The sequence below is a fragment of the Alexandromys fortis genome, unplaced genomic scaffold (assembly GCF_014885135.2).
Source record: "Alexandromys fortis isolate MF-2015 unplaced genomic scaffold, M_Fortis_MF-2015_v1.1 scaffold_181, whole genome shotgun sequence".
In the NCBI taxonomy this organism is placed as follows: domain Eukaryota; kingdom Metazoa; phylum Chordata; class Mammalia; order Rodentia; family Cricetidae; genus Alexandromys; species Alexandromys fortis.
In genome coordinates, this window is record NW_026068069.1 from 2,899,143 (window position 1) to 2,905,142 (window position 6,000).

At 47.2% G+C, this 6,000-nt stretch overlaps 2 protein-coding genes across 3 annotated transcripts in view; one reads left to right on the top strand and one right to left on the bottom strand.

Moving 5' to 3' along the window:
- The window catches only part of Spmip10 (sperm microtubule inner protein 10), a 497,054-nt gene that overhangs the window by 185,872 nt on the left and 305,182 nt on the right, over nucleotides 1-6,000 (bottom strand). The gene's annotated exons all lie outside the window — the stretch shown is intronic.
- Nucleotides 1,527-6,000, top strand: part of Marchf3 (membrane associated ring-CH-type finger 3) — a 144,835-nt gene continuing 140,361 nt past the window's right edge. The window contains exon 1 of one of the 2 annotated variants that reach the window (XM_050120910.1): nucleotides 1,527-1,751. The gene's annotated coding sequence lies outside the window, so the exon portion shown is untranslated. The remainder of the gene's footprint in view (nucleotides 1,752-6,000) is intronic. The other variant, XM_050120908.1, reaches the window with a different exon arrangement.

Consider the following 6,000-nt stretch of genomic DNA (forward strand, 5'->3'; position numbering starts at 1 on the left):
AAAATGTCCAGAGGCAAAAGGTAGATGGAATAAGTTAACAAAAGCAGGCTAGAAACAAGCCAAGCTAAGGCCAGGCCTTCATAACTAAAAATAAGCCTCTCTGTGTGATTTATTTGTCAGCTGGGTGGCGGGCCCCTCAAAAAGCCAAAAGAGTAAAACATCATATTACAATGAGCTTGTGCAATGCAGGGACTTGTGGCAGCCAGGTGGCCACTGAAATGACACCTGCAGCGCTCTCACATATGAACAGCCACCTGTACTGAGTGACTACAGAGACCCTTTAGGATTTCTCAGAACCGAGACAGTGATCTGAAGCGCTTGGGTTGCAAGCACAAGTAAGAGGTGGGGTGCGGTGGGGGCCTGTGAACGGCAGAACAGCAGCAACCTTGGCTTCTTTCTGTTCTGTTGTTCATCTCTGTGGACACGAGTCAGGTGACGGGTATAGGTCTAGGCCAGACAGGCTGTGCCCCACACCAGAGGACAGTCTAGGACATGCTCATATTTTAAGCCTTAATTAGACGGCAATACTCAAGTATCTGCTTCCCTTCGATCTTCCCTTCGATCTTCAGTCCTGTGTATGTATGTACAGCCTTCAACCTGGCCGAAAAGACCATTCTGGCGCGACTGCAGCAGCGGAAGTAAGTTGACAACGACCTACAGGCTCCCAACGCACTTTCCACTATAAGCTGCTTCATTTCTTCATCCGAATCAAGGATTTCCGAAGTGGAGAGAGGGGAACGCAGAATCCGACAGATGTAGCTTGCTCTGCGGTCTTCTGTCCAAGAAGATGGATGATTCTGGCCTCTCGATATTCCTGGAGGGCCAAGCAGACAGCAGCAGAACCTACTGGGGAGGATGGGAAGTGCGTGGGGGCGCCTTGGGGCGTGAGAAAAATCAGGCTTTTGCAAAGGGTCCCTAGCGGTGTGGAGGGAAAGGGAGAGTCTTGCTTTGCACTTTCCCGGAGGTTGGCCACAGTGTTTTCCTCTCGGAGCTTAGAGCCATTTCCAGTAGGGTTGAATCTGATGGGACTCACCCTCTATGGGTACTCAGAGTCCTCAGACCGATGCGGCGTCTTTGGGGGCCAAATCCTGCACCTCCTACTGGTGCCAGGTACGAGGGTTGTTCTCCGCGGCATGCCCACTCGCGACGGCTCTGGGAGCTCCAGCCGTCTGTCAGCAGCAAGGGCCTTCTCTGGTCGCAGCCTCGTTCCCGGGGCGACCCAACCGCATCAGGCCACGCTGGAGCAGCAGCGGCCACCACCACCACCGCACTTCACAACCGCCAACTTACGGGTCGGGTCGCCAAAGCGTCTCCCGGCCAACGCTCGGCCGTAAGCGATAGGACAGTGACCGAGGGGCGGGACCACGCGGTAGGCACCACCCACGGCCTCCAAGAGTCCTGCTTTCCCGACGATTGGCTATGGACAACGCCAGTCAGATGCTAGTGGACGCCCCGCCTTACGGGGGCTGGCCCGAGGAAGACCACGCCCCTACGGCCCCGCCCCCCAGGCGCCTAGTCAGCGCAGCGCCGCGTTCCGCCTCATTCGCTGAGCGGGTCCGTGAATTGTCAGCGCGCTCTGGGCGACTGCTGAGCCAGGCGGCCGCCGGGCTTGCGGCGATCCCCGTCAGGTGCCCCACTAGCTCCAATGAGCCCAGGTCTTGCGGGGCGCAAGCAGCAGGCGGTTCGGGGAAACTTGGGATTGAGGATCTGCAGCAGGGGCGTGGATTTGGCGTCTGCACTGGGCCAGGAGGGTGAGTGGCCGCGTCGTGCAAGCCGCTCCTCGGCGCCGCTTTGCCAGCGAGCAGGGGACGGCGTCGGTGCTAGTGGGTGGGAGCGTGGCGACCGTGGGAGGGCTGGGCAAGGCAGGGGACACTTACTCGCTGCCAGCGTCCCGGCTTCCGAACTTCTGGTTTTCAAAGCATCCCAACTCGGCCCGGGACGCGACTGTGCGTCGGCACCGACTTGGCGTTGGTGGCAGTCACCCTTAGGTCCCGGGCGCGCCCCTGCCCCTCTGCGGCGGCGACGACTCGGCGCTCGGGGACGCCTGGATGAGCGCACAGCAGTTCCTAGATGGCTGCGACTGGTTTCTAAACATTAACCGGCGCCCGAGCGGGCGTGCGCTGCGAGCGCCGGTCGCGTTCCAAGTGAGAACTGGAAGGACCCTCCGGGGACCTCAGCAGGCCCCTTCCGTACTCTGCAGATCCGAAGAAATTGACAGCCGTACTGAACGTTAAAGTTTGGGAAGTAATTGCTGCCTGTCAACCCTTGACTGGGCGCCCCTCTCCTGGGGTGCGCAGACCTCCACGTCCACAACAAGGTGTGTCTGAGGAACTTGGTTAGGACCAGAGGCTAAGGCCAGGCTGAGAGTCTGCCAGCCTGGTTTGGTGGTGTTTGTTTAAGCACCTGGGTGTTGAAGTGTTGAAGTTGTGACAGGAACTGACAACAGAGGATTCAAGGTTGAACCTGACACTTCGTTTGTGATTAAGCCTGCGTTGCATTTTTTTTTTTCTTCCTTACCGCTCTTGTGGTAAAAGCTGCTTTCTGAGGGCAGTTGCATAGATAGCGCGTATATTCTGTATGGACTAAATAGAATTCAGGGCAGTATTGTCTTGTTATTCTTATTTGATATGCATGAGAGCTTATTAAGAGTACTAGAGAGAGATGGATCAGGAGGAGTTGGGAGCAGTTCGGTATTTTAAAATATATAAAACATTGATTTATGTAGTAGATGTGAGGGTACATTTACACATATCAGAGTGTCTGTATATATGTGCAGGATTGATAGGGGAATGAGGTAGAAATAAATGAAGTATTAACTCAGCCTTGAACTTCCCCTGGATTACAGAGATGAACCCTCTTAGCTAGGAGGTATGTGATCGTGTGTGTGTGTGTGTGTGTGTGTGTGTGTGTGTGTGTGTGTGTGTGTGTGTGTGTAAGCATGTCAGCGTCTGTCTGGTCTGTCTGGGTCAGTGTGTGTCCGTGAACTTTACAAGCACTCAGTTCAATGCTACTCAGTGCAGATTCCACGTTCCTGTTTTACAGCCCAGCAGCCGCCAGCCAGCCCATCTGTTAAACCTTAGCATGTACCCTTCAGCCAGAGCACCGGGGTGGATCGTGGGTAGGGGGCAACCCTTAGCAAAACAGCACGCTACAAACAAAGCCTCCCTCCTGATTTCTATTTTCGTCCATTATTTGGCCCGGACTTGCAGTTTTATTGAGGGAGATGAAGGGAATGCTGTCTCTAGAAAGGAGCAACTGGCTTTTCTGAGATAGTTGTAGCCCTAATTTGAGGAGGGGGAATTACAAGAGGGAAAAAAATAATTCCCTGAGAAGAAATGTGGTTGTCATGTCGCCAGTAAGGCTGCTTTACAGTCTTGCAGGGACATGTATATCACAAACTATTTTCTTTTGCTTCAGAGAATGCACTGAAAATAAATTGTTTTGAACACACACACATACACACACACACACAGACATGCTCATACACACTTTAATAGAAGTAAATAGAACTTTATTGCCAATGTGGAAGTCAAGGTTGCCTTAGTAATTCCAATGAAGCGTGCCTTCAGGAATTTATACGCTGGAAATAAGTTTAAATTTGGCCTAATCACTAGTAACAATGGTTCGCAATTTGTAGTTTAAAAATAATAAAAAGGCTTTATCATAAAATTTCTGATGACTAAAAAGGTATGGGAGGAGTGTTATTACAACAGCCTAATAAGTTCCTGCAGGCAAGTGACTGATAATTTAAAAAGCTATAAATTCCTTTAATAGTATAGTTACTTTTAATGACAATAAAGTCAATACTTTCAAGAAGCATCGTTGATCTTTTTCACAATAATTTTATGTTCTTAATTACATTTTAATAGTGGTGTTCATTATAAGTTGAAGTGGTTTTAAGAACTCAACACAAGAAGTATTTTCATTTTTATGGTACATAAACATTTGGGAGAAAATATGTAAATCCCTAATATATATGTCTAAATTTGTGAAGGCTATACAGAACCTCCTAGCTTCACATGAATCAGCCAAATGAACTGAGTGGCTTCTTGGAAATTCAGTTCTTGTCCAGGAATTCAGTTCTGGGGTCCAGGGTAGCTTAGGAATCTGCATTTCCAAGCACTCAAGGCAAGTTCTGGTATAAGGGACCTCTAGAACATATTTCAAGAAATAGTGGAATTTTGTTTATGATATAAGATAATATCATATGATTATTCATAAATTTGGCATTTGCTGGTCTTATGAAATTGTTAGTTTATTAACTCTCACCTCAACTATGGGACTCTTTTGTCTTGAGCCTGTCATATTCAATCATTCCTATTCCAAATTGGCCCCAGTGTTAAGGAAGTCTTCCTGGAGAAGCAAAATAATTTAATTCCTCTCCTCGGCCTTGGTTCTCATCCACTCTCTGCTTCTGTACTTGTGATTCTGGGAGGCCCTGGGATGATTTGGCCAGTTCTAATACACGTTGTTGACCGTTTGATTCTGGGATGCTCTGGGATGATTTGGCCAGTACTAATACACGTTGTTGACCGTTTGATTCTGGGATGCTCTGGGATGATTTGGCCAATCCTAAAACACATTGTTGACCATTTGATTCTGGGATGCTCTGGGATGATTTGGCCAATCCTAATACACGTTGTTGACCGTTTGATTCTGGGATGCTCTGGGATGATTTGGCCAATCCTAATACATGTTGTTGACTGTTTGATTCTGGGATGCTCTGGGATGGTTTTGGCAGTCCTAATACACGTTGTCGATCATTTCCCCTGAAGGATCAAAGGGGAGGCCTATCATTATCTCTTGGTGATAGGACGGAAGCGTGCATATAGTCAGGGATGGTACAGACCTAACCAAACTCAAGTATTTCCTTGGCAAACTGTAGTGACTTGGATGACCAGCCATGAGCTCCACTTGCCACGATACTCACATTCTGAAAGTTACCGCTGTCCCGTGAATTGGGTAAAATTTCTCATCACCACAGAGTGGGTTGAAATTTGATTGCTACCTGCATTCTTACTGAAATAAGTGTTAGTTTTTATTATAAATTATTACCGATTAGTTTTTGTTACTTTACCTTCTGATCCCAGTGTGTGTGTTCTGTGTTCTGTTCTTCTATTTCATACTGATAAAATTCTCCACGTTAGACTCTTAGGTAAGATTTGAAGAGAATGGATCTCTATCAGAAGTTGCCCTCTCTACTGTTCAAGTTAAAAAAAAAAAGACTTCTTGGAGGTCAGAAATGTTGAGAATATTTACTTCCTAGATGAGAAAAGGCTATAGATAGATTGAGACACTGAAATTATTTAGTTCCAGACTATTGGATTATCACAGAGACCTTTACAGAGTGATTTCTGTATAGGGGAACACTTGGCATTTGATAGGTCACTCAATCTTTGGAGGACAATGATTTTTTTTCCCACTTAGTGACAAATGAGCAAACAGCAGCCACAAAAGGATAATACTTGGATTCTGTCTTTCATGTTTGAAGATAATACCCATAAGTGAGATGTTGGCCTAATACTGTGAGCTGCCTTTGTTTAGTTTGTCACAATGCTTTTTTATTTGTCTTAACCATTGTCTTTACATTTTTCCTTTTATTGGGTTTGACTTTATAAGGAAAACTTATAAAGTCAGCCAGCACATATGATAATTATTTGGGTGAGCCTGAGCTTAACTAGTCAACCTTGACGTGGAGAGACTAATGTCTGCTAAAGGTCACAGAGCACAACTGGGGACAAAGCCTACATGAGGAATTCTTTGGACTTGCATTGCAGCCTTGCACTATTTTTGTCTGTTGTCATGTTACACTAATACTGTTTTTATACTAACAAAATTATTACTTACATTCCGTTTTCCCAGGTTCCACATGAGTCGATGGATTTAGAGTGGCTATGAAACTTGAGGTATACCACAGCCCCAGACACACAATGGCATTGACTTATGCCCATTTGGACAGACAGGCAGACCGAAAGAGAGGAAGGAGGAAGGAAGGGAGGG